This window comes from Thalassophryne amazonica, chromosome 7 (genome assembly GCF_902500255.1).
Source record: "Thalassophryne amazonica chromosome 7, fThaAma1.1, whole genome shotgun sequence".
In the NCBI taxonomy this organism is placed as follows: Eukaryota; Metazoa; Chordata; class Actinopteri; order Batrachoidiformes; family Batrachoididae; genus Thalassophryne; species Thalassophryne amazonica.
The window spans coordinates 53632758-53649142 of record NC_047109.1 but is presented as its reverse complement, the minus strand read 5'-3'; the positions used below and the strand labels follow the sequence as shown (position 1 = coordinate 53649142).

General features: G+C 43.5%; 1 pseudogene; it reads left to right on the top strand.

Moving 5' to 3' along the window:
• LOC117513442 overlaps positions 1 to 16385 on the top strand; it is a 33769-nt pseudogene that overhangs the window by 13817 nt on the left and 3567 nt on the right.

Here is a 16385-nt window from a genome sequence, read left to right as displayed (position 1 = left end):
TCTCTCACCGTTGTCTCAGCCTACGGGCCGAACGGCAGTGTAGAGTACCCGACCTTCCTGGAGTCTCTGGGATGGGTACTAGATAGCGCTCCGACTGGGGACTCCATTGTTCTCCTGGGGGATTTCAACACCCACGTGGGCGGCGGCAGTGAGACCTGGAGGGGGGTGATCGGGAAGCACGGCCTCCCCGATCTGAACCCGAGTGGTGTTCAGTTGTTGGACTTCTGTGCTAGTCACAGTTTGTCCATCACGAACACCGTGTTCGAGCACAAGGGTGTCCATAAGTGCACGTGGCACCAGGACACCCTGAGTCGGAGGTCAATGATCGGCTTTGTAGTCGTATCATCTGACCTTCGGCCACGTGTCTCGGACACTCGAGTAAAGAGAGGGGCAGAGCTGTCGACTGATCACCACCTGGTTGTGAGTTGGATCCGCTGGGAGGGGAGGAAGCCGGTCAGACCTGGCAGGCCCAAACGTATCGTGAGGGTCTGCTGGGAACGACTGGCGGAACCCTCTGTGCCACAGTCCGTGCGGTCGCAGAGGCAAAAACTCGGGTCTGGGAGGAGTTCAGGGAGGCTATGGAGGAGGACTATCGGTCGGCCTCAAAGAGATTCTGGCAAACCGTCCGATGCCTCAGGAGGCGGAAGCAGCTCTCCACCGGCACTGTTTTACGGTGCGGTGGGGAGCTGTTGACCCTGACTGGGGATGTTGTCGGGCGGTGGAAGGAGTACTTCGAGGATCTCCTCAATCCCATCGTCACGTCCTTCCAAAGAGGAAGCAGAGACTGGGGACCCAGAGGCGGACTCATCCATTACCCAGGCAGAAGTCACCGAGGTGTTTAGAAAGCTCCTCTGTGGCAAGGCTCCTGGGGTGGATGAAATCGGTCCTGAGTACCTTAGTCTCTGGATGTTGTGGGACTGTCTTGGCTGACACGCCTCTGCAACATCGCGTGGCGATCAGGGACAGTGCCTCTGGATGGGCAGACCGGGTGGTGTCCCTCTGTTTAAGAAGGTGGACCGGAGGGTGTGTTCCAACTATAGGGGGATCACACTCCTCAGCCTCCCCGGTAAGGTCTATTCCAGAGTACTGGAGAGGAGAATTTGACCGATGGTCGAACCTCAGATTCAGGAGGAGCAGTGTGGTTTTCGTCCTGGTCGCAGCACACTGGACCAGCTCTACACTCTCCATCGGGTGCTCGAGGGGTTCATGGGAGTTCAACCCAACCAGTCCACATGTGTTTTGTGGATCTGGAGAAGGCGTTCGACTGTGTCCCTCGGAGCACCCTGTGGGGAGTGCTCTGGGAGTACGGGGTCCGGGGTCCTTTGCTAAGGGCTATCCGGTCCCTGTACGACCGCAGCAGGAGCTTGGTTCGCATTGCCGGTAGTAAGTCAAACCTGTTTCCAGTACACGTTGGCCTCCGCCAGGGCTGCCCTTTGTCACAGGTTCTGTTCATTATTTTTATGGACAGAATTTCTAGGCGCAGCCAGGGTGTAGTGGGGATCTGGTTTGGGAACCACAGAATCTCGTCCTCTGCTGTTTGCCGACAATGTGGTTCTGTTGGCTTCAATCAAATCAGGACCTTCAGCGTGCACTGGGGCGGTTTGCAGCCGAGTGTGAGGCGTCCGGGATGAAAATCAGCACCTCCAAATCCGAGGCCATGGTTCTCGACTGGAAAAAGGTGCTTTTCTCTCTTCCAGGTCGGTGGAGTGTCCTTGCCTCAAGTGGAGGAGTTTAAGTATCTGGGGTCTTGTTCACCAGTGAGGGACGGATGGAGCGTGAGATCGATAGACGGATCGGTGCAGCAGATCTGCAGTGATGCGGTCGCTGTATCGGACCGTCATGGTGAAGAGAGAGCTGAGTATGGGGGCAAAGCTCTCGATTTACTGATCGATCTACGTTCCGATCCTCACCTATGGTCATGAGATTTGGTTCATGACCGAAAGAACGAGATCGCGGTACAAGCGGCCGAGATGAGTTTCCTCCGCAGGGTGACTGGGCGCTTCCTTAGAGAAAGGGTGAGGAGCTCGGAGTCGAGCCGCTGCTCCTCCATGTCGAAAGGAGTCAGTTGAGATGGCTCAGGCATCTTTTCTGGATGCCCCCTGGACGCCTCGCTGGAGAGGTGTTTCCGGGCACGTCCCATTGAGAGGAGGCCCCGGGAAGACCCAGGACACAGCTGGAAGGATTACATCTCTCGGCTGGCTTGGGAACGCCTTGGGGTTCCCCCGGAGGAGCTAGGGGAGGTGTGTGTGGATCGGGAGGTCTGGGCAGCTTTTCCTTGAGCTGCTGCCCCTGCGACCCGACTCCTGATAAAGCGGAAGAAAATGGATGGATGGATGGAAGACATCAAGAAGCCACTTGGCTTTATAATGTAGATTGTCTGAGCTCATTTAGATCTCTACTGCTGATACCCATGCACTTCCTGTGTTTGCTCATTTTCTGGTAAAGATTTGTCACACTGGTTAAAGATGAGTAGAGCAGCCACAGACTTGATAGCAAAAATATTTTAGGTATTTTACATAAAAAAAAAAGATCTGTTTGTAGCTTCCTGAGAAATGGTATAACATAACCCTGTTAAGTACTGAACTTTATCACATATTGCAACAAAAATCTGCCCTATACTAGTAAACCAGCCCTCATGAAATACAAGAAAATTAGGGCTGATAAATCATAAACCAGCTGATTGTAATTAGTTTAGCTCTTCAGGCAGGTTGACGAGTTAATTATTGAGATCACCTGTTTTAGGTGCACATGTAGAAGCAACACATGGGAGGGTTTTTACTTTCTGAAGCCGGAGTTTTACACATCTGCAGAAAATATTGTCTGTCTGTGGGTAGCTATCACTGTCATGATTCATGTGTATGATATATGGTTCTTGTTCTTTATTTTGTTGTAATATGTGATAAATATCACATGAACAGATGTGATAAGGTATACATACCTGAGCCTGGTGTTATGGGGGGGGGGGGGGGGGGTGAATAACCCTGCAAACAAGGATGGAACCAGGATTTTGTAAAGGGGGTGCATGGACATGGAAATTTTAGGTGCAATTTCCAGCATTTTGGTGCATATTTTACTACAAAATGCACTGCAGAGAAAAGAAACTTAATATGTATATGTACGATAACAAACTGGCAGCCAGAGAAGGGAAGAAAGAACGGGTGAAATACAATCATATGCAAGACACGTCTGTTCTGTCTGTCATGAACCACTCGCTGACGTCAAACACCATTTGATGCCACCAGCCTTGGACTGTGACACATGAAGCTCAGTCTCAAGGTTTGGGGTTTAAACTGAATTCGATGTCCAGCTGACGGTGTGAAATGACAACCTGCTCCTTTTCCTTTAGCTGAGTGGGAAGGCTTTCTGCATCAGATCACTATTCCCTTGGGAAGCCGATGTATTTCCAGGCTGAGGCTCCATCCGTGTCCCAACATGAACGACTGTACATCCACATGTGTTACGCAACTCCCAGGAACCCTCGCACCTCCACACCTCAGTTTCCAGTTGTGGCAAACTTTGGGTAATGTAAAACCTCACACAAATGAGACATCTATTTTTATTTAGCTTCCTATCCCCCAGAAGACAAAGTTGTATTGTTTTGGTGAAACTTTGTTCACACACAAGTTGGTTAAAGTAAAGCGGGGCTCTGTGTTGGAGTACGCATTTTTGTCTTTGTAAAATGATGCACAAAACAACAGTGTGGTTCTATGTCATTAACATTATTTGTACTGTGTTCACAGTACAAAATATTTTGCTCACTAAGCACTGGAAATGAGGCCTCGGAGCAGCATAGTGTGACATTTTGTTTTTGTTGTATGTAAAGTTACTTTAAGATGTATATTAAGCAATGTATTAACAAATGTGCATGAGATTGTTTGTGTGTCTCTTCCTGATCAAGGTGTATGGTTGAAAGCAAGTACAGTCACTCCAGATTCATCCCATACAAAAATAACATTGTGCGATTCACTGTGGATTCATTTTTGTTCAAGGGGATAACATCTCAAGTGAGTAATACTTTGAATTCCTATATGAACAAAATAAAACTTGTATTCACACATCTATGTTTATAGTTATCCTGCACATTGGGGAAGTGACTATAGCAGAGTTTTTTGTTTTGTTTTTGTTTGTTTTTTTAATTGTTTGTGTGTGTGTGTAAACAAGATGACTCAAACTGCTGGATTGATTTCCTTCAGCGTAGTGGGAAGATTGTTTGGATAGATATCGAGAACATAGTGGGAACATTATTTGGATAGATATCTAGAAGTGATTCGATTTTGGAGTAGTTTGGCCAAAGAAAATGTCAGAAAAACTTATACACACACGAAGTCTAGATGGATGATCTAAAGCATATATTGATCAGCAAAATATCTTACTTGTAAGTCACACAAAAGTCCTAAATTGAAGTTTATATATACTGTAAAACTTGCATATAATGAATTGAGGTGGACCAGCAAATTTTCACCATAATAATCAAAATCTGTTATGTATAAAATGAACAAAACCCGCTATATGTTTAAAATGGACAAAATCTGTTATCTATAAAACGGACAAAATCATTTTTTTCCCAAGTGTGCTGCAGAGTGGTACCTTTAAAATCCTAAAGCCTGATTTATTCTTCTGCAACTCTGTGGCCATGCAATGACCTCACCACACGCATGATCCTTTTAAAGTTCTTCGTTGCATCTTTATGCAGTTTGCCGCAGGAACAGCGGCTTTTTCTGGATTAATTTGTCCCTCAACAAGCTCCACTTCTTTATACAATCAACCTCCAAACCAACAATATGGTACATATAATTTCTCTCCATGATTTGCGGGTCATTTGAGCATCTTTTTTCCAACTCAGTGTTGTAAAGTTGGTCATATTTGTGGCCTTTTCTGCCAAACATATTTGATCCATGATCGAAATGTAATCGGTGGGTGCACTGCAAAAACTTTTAAAATATGACGGGAAAGGAAGGAGTGAAAACGTAAAGGTGACAAACCAGTGCTTGTACTCTGTCATTTAGCAGGTGCACGTCAGGCTGCAGGGAGGGTTTTCAGGAGTGCAAAGCGGTTTTGTCACACCCAGGGATATGTGTGACACTTAACACCATATTACAGTGGAGGCAACAAGCAGCATTTTGTTAATAATCACCGGCTTTGAATTACGCCCTGCCTCGTTTAGCTGCTGGGTCTGAGCACGGTTTGGAAAAAAATACATGGCTAGGCTTTTAATCATGGAAATACGGTACCCACTTTCCTCGAATTGGCGATTGTCAGTGCTGAACTTCATTTCATACCTGTTGGGCACGTCCAGACTGCGCTATCCGGTACATGTGAGGGATTTTTAATGAAATTGTTGCAATCGGACAAGATGTTTTGTCCAGTGTGAGTGAAAATCTGTTATATACAGTGTTTGACATTGAAAACCATACAGAAGCATTGGGACTTTTGCTTTTGTCTGGTGACTGTGAATATCCGGTGAGCACTGGTCCACCCCTTCCGTCGGAATCCCTTTGTTTGGAACTTCCTGAGAGACTGCCGCTTTGCTTGATCAGAATTTTTTCAGAAACTGTGAGACACATCCAAGTAGACACCATTTGAGAAATTCAGATGGTTTTTGGTGAAAATTTTAACGGCTGATGAGAGATTAAGGAGTGTTACTACCGCTCATCGCGCGGCGGCACAGAAAAACACCTCCGTTGGAAGCCTTACAGGACAAGTTGGAACATGCCCAGCTGTTAAACAATTTCTCGGATACTCACTTGACTGAAAGCCATCGAAAGCCGCCTGAATCTTACGAATGGTTTCCAAAACGGAGATGTTTTTCTGTGCCGCCGTGCGATGAGCGGCTGCGTGCCGACGCGCGAATCCGTCCGCACGTCTTTCATTACAAAATCTCCTTTAACAGTGGAATGTCCGGATAAACTGCTGATCCCGACCTCTTCTGAAACTCTTTCACGACGTCCTGGATCAACAGAGCGTTAAATTTGGACGTTTTCAGCATGAAACAGGCTGACGGCGGCTTGGGGCGCGGCGCGCCCTCCGACGCCGTGGGCTGTCCTTAAAGCGATAGTAACACTCCTTAATCTCTCATCAGCCGTTAAAATTTTCACCAAAAACCATCTGAATTTCTCGAATGGTGTTCACTTGGATGTGTCTCACAGTTTCTGAAAAAATTTTGATCAAGCAAAGCGGCAGTCTCTCAGGAAGTTCTCAGACAAAGGAATTCCGACGGGAGGGGTGGACCAGTGCTTACTCAAAGCCTGCCCACAGGCGAATGACGCAACCGACAGGCGTGAAAAAACTCATGCATGCGCACGAGGGTTCAAGCTTGGCTGATGTAATCGCACGTGATTCAAATCCATATAGTTTTTGAAAAAAATAAAAAGGTACGATACTTTTCTAACAGACCTTGTATTGGTGCTGGAAAAAGTACACTTAAAAAAAAAAAATGCTTGACTTACATTTCCATGTGAGCAGAATGTGTCCAAATAACCTATTTGGACACATTCTGCTCATGTGCAAGCAGTGTACACATTTAAATCATGTAAATCCAACAGAATGTGTGTTTTTTTTTTTTACACCCCCCCCCCCCCCCCCCCCCCCCCCCCCCAAAAGGGAATAGTGATCTGTGATTGTTTAAAAAAAAGTTCAGGTACTTTTTTTTTTTTTTTTTGGAAACTCTAGGATGATGCACTTCCCCATTGCCACAACAGCATGTTTCTGCAAGAAAACCCATGCTAAGGGCATAAGCTTTTGTTCTATTACACAGACTATTTATTTATTTATTTTTCAGGCTGAAAACTCTGTTTTGGCTATCTGGTTAGTAACTCGCTGACAATAGCAAATTAAAATTATCCAACTTGAGCTGACAAAATCGCACTATTTCAAAATTATTCTCCAATAATGGAACTGAGGTGGACATTGTGGACTACTACTGGGTGTCCACATAAATGACAAACTGGACTGGCCTGTAAATACAGATCTTGTGTATAAGAAAGTTCAGAGCTGTCTCCAGCGTCATCTTCTATGCTGTCGTGTGCTGGGGTAGCAGGCTGAAGGTAGCTAACATGAACAGATTCAACAAGCTCATCAGGAGAGCTGGCTCTGTCCTGGGGGTTGAGCTGGAGTGTATGGTGAGGTGTCAGAGGAGGATGTTGAGGAAACTGCTCAGCATCCTGGGCAACACCTCCCACCTCCTGCATGCCACACTGTCCTCCTATCAGAGCACCTTCAGCCATAGACTGAGATCACTGAGGTGCACCACAGAATGTCACAGGAGGTCTGTCCTACCTGTGGCACTTGGACTGTATAATTCTTCCCCCTTCTGCAGAATGAATTCATAACAGAGTTATTCAGAGTTACGTGCAGTATTGTCCAACATCTTGTGGAAATGTTTTCCAGACACTTTGCATAAATTTGTTGTACTTATTGTATAAAACAAAAATTGTTTCGGTACTCTGGGAAAATAATTTCCTTCAGGATAAATGAAGTTGATCTTAACTTGTCCAATAGGATGAAGATGAACAAACAAACACAAGGTCAATATTTATTTATTTTTAACATTGCAGCTTATGAAGGTCTGTGGATTTTCCTGCACAATCCTTTAGAGATGGCATAAAGGCAAAAGTCTGCAGATGGCTCTTTTTTTTCGGGGGGGCAGTTACAACCTGTTCTCTTGGGTAATTTAAAAAAAGTGACTAACTTCCATCACGAATGAGCGCGTACATACAGAATTTCTTGACTAGCTGGAAACATGGCTATTTGGTAAAAACCAGAAGACAGGCATACGAGGTCTGTCAATAAAGTATAGGTCCTTTTTATTTTTTTCAAAAACTATATGGATTTCATTCATATGTTTTTACGTCAGACATGCTTGAACCCTCGTGCGCATGCGTGAGTTTTTCCACGCCTGTCGGTGACGCCATTCGCCTGTGAGCACTCCTTGTGGGAGGAGTCGTCCAGCCCCTCGTCGGAATTCCTTTGTCTGAGAACTTGCTGAGAGACTGGCGCTTTGTTGGATCAAAATTTTTTCTAAACCTGTGACACACATCGAAGTGGACACGGTTCGAAAAATTAAGCTGGTTTTCGGTGAAAATTTTAACAGCTGTTGAGAGATTTTGAGGTGATACTGTCGCTTTAAGGACTTCCCACGGAGCGAGACGTTGTGCAGCGCTCTCAGGCGCTGTCGTCAGCCTGTTTCAAGCTGAAAACCTCCACATTTCAGGCTCTATTGATCCAGGACGTCGTGAGAGAACAGAGAAGTTTCAGAAGAAGTCGGTTTCAGCATTTTATCCGGATATTCCACTGTTAAAGGAGATTTTCTTTAATGCAAGACGTGCGGACGGATTGCAGCGTCGGCTCGCAGCCGCTGCGACGCTCCGCCACAGGAAAAACACCTCTGTTGGAAGCCTTAAGGACAAGTTGGAACATGTCCAGCTGTTAAACAATTTCTCATATACTCACTCCACTGAAAGCCATCAAAAGCCGCCTGGATTTTACAAATGGTTATCAACACGGAGGTGTTTTTCGTGTGCCGCGCACTGCGCCGGCTGCGTCCCGACGCGCGGACCCGTCCGCACGTCTTTCATAAAAAAAAATCTCCTTTAACAGTGGAATATCCACTATATAAGGTGTGTGTGTGTGTGTATATATGTGTATATATATATATATATATATGTGTATATATGTGTATATATATATATATATATATATGTGTATATATGTGTATATATATATATATATATATGTATATATGTGTGTGTATATATATATATGTGTATATATATATAAGGAATATAAGGTTTTCAGCTGGAAACAGGCTGATGACGGTGCCTGAGAGCGCTGCGCGTCGTCTCGCACCGTGGGAAGTCCTTAAAGCGACAGTATCACCTTAAAATCTCTCATCAGCCGTTAAAATTTTCACTGAAAACCAGCTTAATTTTTCGAACTGTGTCCACTTCGATGTGTCTCACAGGTTAAGAAAAAATTTTGATCAAACAAAGCGCCAGTCTCTCAGCAACGTCTCAGACAAAGGAATTCCAACGAGGGGCTGGACGACGACTCCCACAAGGAGTGCTCACAGGCGAATGACGTCACCGACAGGCGTGGAAAAACTCACGCATGCGCACGAGGGTTCAAGCATGTCTGATGTAAAAACATATGAATGAAATCCATATAGTTTTTGAAAAAAATAAAAAGGGCCTATACTTTATTGACAGACCTCGTACTTAAACATTTTGCTAAGGTGTAATTTATTTTATTCCATGTACCTTATCCTGGTGAAATGATTTCCCTTTAAGATCAAAGAAAGCAATTTTTTTAAATGTTTGTACAAATTTCCCTGAATTTTTGATTTGTCATCTTTATAATAAACTGCCAAAAGAGTGAATGTTCTATTGGCTCTATGCTCAGTATAGACTGATTGAAGAATCAGTTTGGTATTAAATCATGTTGTTGTCTGACAGCAGCTGTACATGCACTGCACCATGTCTGTGGGCAGCTCCGTCCCCACGCTGACTGCCAAGTCCTGTAACTATGACACAAAAGCAGGAAGGTTGGTTTGCTTTTGGAAAATGTTTTCATATTTTTCCATTTAAATTGTTTAGATATAAATGTGTTTTCCCTCCAGATGGGTTGAGGTCTTTGGATCGGACTCGGTGTGCACCTGCTGTGACTCTACCTGTAGCTCTGCTGTCTCCACGGGTGAGTAGAGGCTCAGCAGTAGTATCACATGTATCTACCTGAATAACTCATCTTATTAAAAAGCATTTGAACTTCTTGGGACATGATTTTTTTTAAATAAAAGAATAGAATATTAGGAGTAAAATATCCCAGTCGGGTTTGACTATAGCCCTACTTGGGTAGGACTAGTTTAGCATGGGGAGGTGGGGTAAAGTACTTCCAAAGAACTTCTGTGACTTTTTTTTTCAGTCCAAATGTGCCTTTTTCCTGACTGCACATTCACTGGACTATAAATACTCTGGCACCTTTTACCTTCTGTGAAATAATCTGTAGAAATTAACTCTTGTTATATTAAATCATGCAAGTACAGATATTCAGTTCAATTTGTTTCAAATTCTTTAATTTGTATAGTGCCAAACCACAACAAAGCTGCCTCATTGCGCTTCACACAAGTAAGGTCTAACCTTACTAACCCACTACGACATTAATAATTTTCCCTGTAAAAGAAATTTTCTGCAGTTTATCTGAAGTATGAAGGCACTTAGAGTCATTTCTACGACAGTCACCACCCCAGGAATGGAGATTTTACAGTCACAAGCGGCACTTGCTAATGAAGAACAATCTGTCACTAGCTGTCAACGCAGACGTTAAATCAGTACCGTTCTTGTTATTACTAGACTTTACTGCTGAATTTGGCGCTATTGACCACAATTCATTTTTGGGAAAATTGAAAGGTGGTTCGTGTGTGTGTGATTTAATTTATTTTTCCATCTCAGTTCAAGTACTCATGGTTGAGATCATATTTTTCAGATCAGTTGCAGTGTTTCTTAGACTATCTTAGAGTATCTCGTCAATAGTTTTACATCCTCATTGAAGACAACTTTGGATGCTGTAGCTCCTCTGAAAAGAGTGCTTTAAATCAGAAGTGTCTGACTCCGTGGTATAACTCACAAACTCGTAGCTTAAAGCAGATAACCCGTAAGTTGGAGAGGAAATGGCGTCTCACTAATTTAGAAGATCTTCACTTAGCCTGGAAAAAGAGTTTGTTGCTCTATAAGAAAGCCCTCTGTGAAGCTAGGACATCTTTCTACTCATCACTAATTGAAGAAAATAAGAACAACCCCAGGTTTCTTTTCAGCACTGTAGCCAGGCTGACAGAGTCAGAGCTCTATTGAGCTGAGTATTCCATTAACTTTAACTAGTGATGACTTCATGACTTTCTTTGCTAACAAAATTTTGACTATTAGAGAAAAAATTACTCATAACCATCCCAAAGATGTATCGTTATCTTTGGCTGCTTTCAGTGATGCCGGTATTTGGTTAGACTCTTTCTCTCCGATTGTTCTGTCTGAGTTATTTTCATTAGTTACTTCATCCAAACCATCAACATGCTTATTAGACCCCATTCCTGCCAGGCTGCTCAAGGAAGCCCTACCATTATTTAATGCTTCAATCTTAAATATGATCAATCTATCTTTGTTAGTTGGTTATGTACCACAGGCCTTTAAGGTGGCAGTAATTAAACCATTACTTAAAAAGCCATCACTTGACCCAGCTATCTTAGCTAATTATAGGCCAATCTCCAACCTTCCTTTTCTCTCAAAGATTCTTGAGAGGGTAGTTGTAAAACAGCTAACTGATCACCTGCAGAGGAATGGTCTATTTGAAGAGTTTCAGTCAGGTTTTAGAATTCATCATAGTACAGAAACAGCATTAGTGAAGGTTACAAATGATCTTCTTATGGCTTCGGACAGTGGACTTATCTCTGTGCTTGTTCTGTTGGACCTCAGTGCTGCTTTTGATACTGTTGACCATAAAATTTTATTACAGAGATTAGAGCATGTCATAGGTATTAAAGGCACTGCGCTGCGGTGGTTTGAATCATATTTGTCTAATAGATTACAGTTTGTTCATGTAAATGGGGAATCTTCTTCACAGACTACAGTTAATTATGGAGTTCCACAAGGTTCTGTGCTAGGACCAATTTTATTCACTTTATACATGCTTCCCTTGGGCAGTATTATTAGACGGTATTGCTTAAATTTTCATTGTTACGCAGATGATACCCAGCTTTATCTATCCATGAAGCCAGAGGATACACACCAATTAGCTAAACTGCAGGATTGTCTTACAGACAAAGACATGGATGACCTCTAATTTCCTGCTTTTAAACTCAGATAAAACTGAAGTTATTGTACTTGGCCCCACAAATCTTAGAAGCATGGTGTCTAACCAGATCGTTACTCTGGATGGCATTTCCCTGATCTCTGGTAATACTGTGAGAAATCTTGGAGTTATTTTTGATCAGGATATGTCATTCAAAGCGCATATTAAACAAATATGTAGGACTGCCTTTTTTCATTTACGCAATATCTCTAAAATCAGAAAGGTCTTGTCTCAGAGTGATGCTGAAAAACTAATTCATGCATTTATTTCCTCTAGGCTGGACTATTGTAATTCATTATTATCAGGTTGTCCTAAAAGTTCCCTAAAAAGCCTTCAGTTGGTTCAGAATGCTGCAGCTAGAGTACTGACGGGGACTAGCAGGAGAGAGCATATCTCACCCGTGTTGGCCTCTCTTCATTGGCTTCCTGTTAATTCTAGAATAGAATTTAAAATTCTTCTTCTTACTTATAAGGTTTTGAATAATCAGGTCCCATCTTATCTTAGGGACCTCGTAGTACCATATTACCCCATTAGAGCGCTTCGCTCTCAGACTGCGGGCTTACTTGTAGTTCCTAGGGTTTGTAAGAGTAGAATGGGAGGCAGAGCCTTCAGCTTTCAGGCTCCTCTCCTGTGGAACCAGCTCCCAATTCGGATTAGGGAGACAGACACCCTCTCTACTTTTAAGATTAGGCTTAAAACTTTCCTTTTCGCTAAGGCTTATAGTTAGGGCTGGATCGGGTGACCCTGGACCATCCCTTGGTTATGTTGCTTTAGACGTAGACTGTGGGGGGGTTCCCATGATGCACTGTTTCTTTCTTTTTTTGCTCCGTATGCATCACTCTGCATTTAATCATTAGTGATCGATCTCTGCCCCCCTTCTCGGCATGTCTTTTTCCTGGTTCTTTCCCTCAGCCCCAACCAGTCTCAGCAGAAGACTGCCCCTCCCTGAGCCTGGTTCTGCTGGAGGTTTCTTCCTGTTAAAAGGGAGTTTTTCCTTCCCACTGTGGCCAAGTTCTTGCTCATAGGGGGTCGTTTTGACCGTTGGGGTTTTTCATGGTTATTGTATGGCCTTGCCTTGCAATATGGAGCGCCTTGGGGCAACTGTTTGTTGTGATTTGGCGCTATATAAGAAAAAAGTTGATTGATTGATTGATTGACTATACTGGAATTTTCTGCTGGGAAGTGGCTTCTTGAGGGGGATGCAAACCCTCATTCCCGAGTCACTGACCAAAGGTGTGATGAAAAATATGAGAGGTCTTGCATAAATAAAGGCTGATTGAAGAATGTTGTTGCAGAATTCAAAGATTTCCAGTGTTTAAAAATTGTGTATCAAAAATGACTAAAGTCTGTGTTTAGCTTCCCAGATTGCTTTATAATGCAGTCAAGAGGCTACAGTTTTGCAAACATTTCTGAGGGAACATCCTCCTAGGACCTCCCACTTTGTAGGGGTGTACTTATGGCAAGCCAACTAAGTCACAACCGACCACCACCACCTGAACCTAGACCCTTCCTGAGTTCCACAAGGTTCTGCTATTTGCTCTATACTTAGCCGCTGTGTTCGATTGTATGCTGCTATGGCATTACAGTGCATCCAGGAAGTATTCAGTGCTTCACTGTTTCCACATTTTATGTTACAGCCTTATTCCAAAATGGAGTAAAATCCCCCCCCTCAAAATTCTACTCACAATACATTATAATGACAACATGAAGAAAAAAATTTTGTTTTTGAATTTTTAAAAAACTAACAAATCACATGTACATAAGTATTCACACTCTTTGCTCAGTACTTTGTTGATTCTCCTTTGGCAGCAACTACAGCCTCAAGTCTTCTTGAATATGATGCCACAAGCTTGGTGCATCTATCTTTGGGCAGTTTTGTCCATTCCTCTTTATAGCACCTCTCAAGCTCCATCAGGTTGGATGTGGAGCATTGGTGCACAGCCATTTTCAGATCGCTTCAGAGATGTTCAATCACATTCAGGTCTGGACTCTGGCTGGATCACTCAAGGACATTCACAGAGTTGTCCTGAAGCCGCTTCTTTGATATATTGGCTGTGAGTGATCTGGAGCATATTTTCATCCAGGATGTCTCTTTACATTGCTGCATTCATCTTCCTCATAATCCTGACTAGTCTCCCAGTTCTTGCAACTGAAAAACCTCCCCACAGCATGATGCTGCCACCACCATGCTTCACTGTAGGGATGGTGCCTGGTTTCCTCCAATTAATCAATCAACAACTTTATTATTCCCACAAGGGGCAATTTCATTTGAGCAGTCCGTTTTACAAAAATAAATAAACCACAATATATAACAACAATAAAACTAATAAAAACAAAAACAGACTTAAGGAGTTAAAATGAATAGCAAGAATGAATAAATAAATAAAAACATGGCAAACCTACAGAGCATTTAAACCACACATGATGCCTGGCATTCATGCCAAAGAGTTCAATCTTTGCCTCATCAGACCAGAGAATTTTGTTTCTTGTCATCTGAGAGTCCTTCAGGTGCCTTTTGGCAAACTCCAGGCGGGCTGCCATGTGCCTTTTAGTAAGGAATGACTTCCGTCTGGCCACTTTATCATACAGGTCTGATTGGTGGATTGCTACAGAGATGGTTGTCCTTCTGGAAGGTTTTCCTCTCTCCAGAGTATTGCTGGAGCTCTGACAGAGTTACCATCAGGTTCTTGGTCACCTCACTGACTATGCCCCCTCCCCCCCATCGCTCAGTTTAGACAGGTGGCCAAATCTAGGAAGAGTCTTGGTGGATCCAAACTTCTTCCGTTTATGGATGATGGAGGCCACTGTGCTCATTGGGACCTTCAAAGCAACAGAAATGTTTCTGTATCCTTCCCCAGATTTGTGCCTCCAGACGATCCTGTCTCAGAAGGTCTACAGGCAATTCCTTTGCGTTCATGCTTAGTTTGTGCTCTGACATGTACTGTCAACTGTGGGACCTTATATACGAGGTCTATTAGAAAAGTATCCAACCTTATTATTTTTTTCAAAAACCATATGGATTTGAATCACGTGTGATTACATCAGACATGCTTGAACCCTCGTGGGCATGCAAGAGTTTTTTCACGCCTGTTTGTTACGTCATTCGCCTGTGGGCAGTCTTTGAGTGACGAGTCGCCCACCCTCTCGTCGTTTTTTTCATTGTTTAGGAATGGCTCAGACTGCTGCTTTGTTTGATCAAAATCTTTTTCAAAACTGTAAGGCACAACTGAGTGGACACCATTCAATCAATTCAGCTGGTTTTCGGTAAAAATTTTAACGGCTGATGAAAGATTTTGGTCTGGTAGTGTCGCCGTTAGGACGGTCCACGGCGCCTGATGGCGATCTGCGCTTCGAGGCGGCAGCGTCTCGCCGTTTCAAGTTGAAAACTTCCACATTTCAGGCTCTGTTGACCCAGGAAGTCGTCAGAGAACAGAGAACTTTCAGAAGAAGTCGGCATGAGGAGTTTATTCGGACATTCCATTGTTAACGGACATTTTGTAATGAAAGAACGTACGGGTAGAGTCGCATGTCGGGTCGGACCCGACCGCGGGGGGTCGCGACAGGAAAAACACCTCCGTTGGAAACCTTAACGGGCAAGTTGGAACATGCCCAAGCTGTTAAACAATTTCTCAGTTACTCACTTGTTGAAAGCCATCAAAAGCCGCCTGAATTTTACAAATGGTTTTCAACACAGAGGTGTTTTTTCCTGTCGCGGCTCACACAGATTCGCCAAGTCGTCACAGAAACGACTCGGCGAATTTGCGTGCACGTCTTTCATTAAAAAATGTCCTTAAACAGTGGAATGTCCGCATAAAGTCCTCATGCCGGCCTCTTCTGAATCTTCTCTGTTCTCTCACGACGTCCTGGGTGAATTAAGCCTTAAATTAGGATGTTTTCAGGTCGAAACAGGCCGACGACGGTGCCTGGAAGCGCTGCAGGATGTCCCGCTCTGTGGGAAGTCCTTACACCGACAGAAACAACCCATAATCGCTCATCAGCCGTTAAATGTTTCACCAAAAACCAGCTTAATTTCTCGAATAGTATCCACTCGGATATTCCTCACAGGTCCAGAAAAAATTTTGATGAAGCAACCCGCGCCGTCTGGAGCAGCGTGTGAAACAAAGGAATTCAGCCAAGAGGGCGGGACCACATCTCACTCAAGGCCTGCCTACAGGGAAATGACGTCACCGACACGCGTGAAAAAACTCACGCATGCGCACGAGGGTTCAAGCATGATTGGTGGGATCACACGTCATTCAAATCCATATAGTTAAAAAAAAAAAATAAAAGGGTCGGTTTATTGTCTAATAGACCTCGTATAGACAGGTGTGTACTTTTCCAGTTCATGTCCAGCTTCATGGCAGAGGCTGTGAATACTTATGTACATGTGATTTCTTAGATTTAAATATTTAAAAAAAAAACAATCTTTAAAAAAAAAACTTTTTTTACATTGTCATTATGGGGTATTGTGTGTAGAATTTTGAGGGGAAAAATATTTCATCCATTTTAGAATAAGGCTGTAACATAACAATAAAAGTACAATTATGAACAAA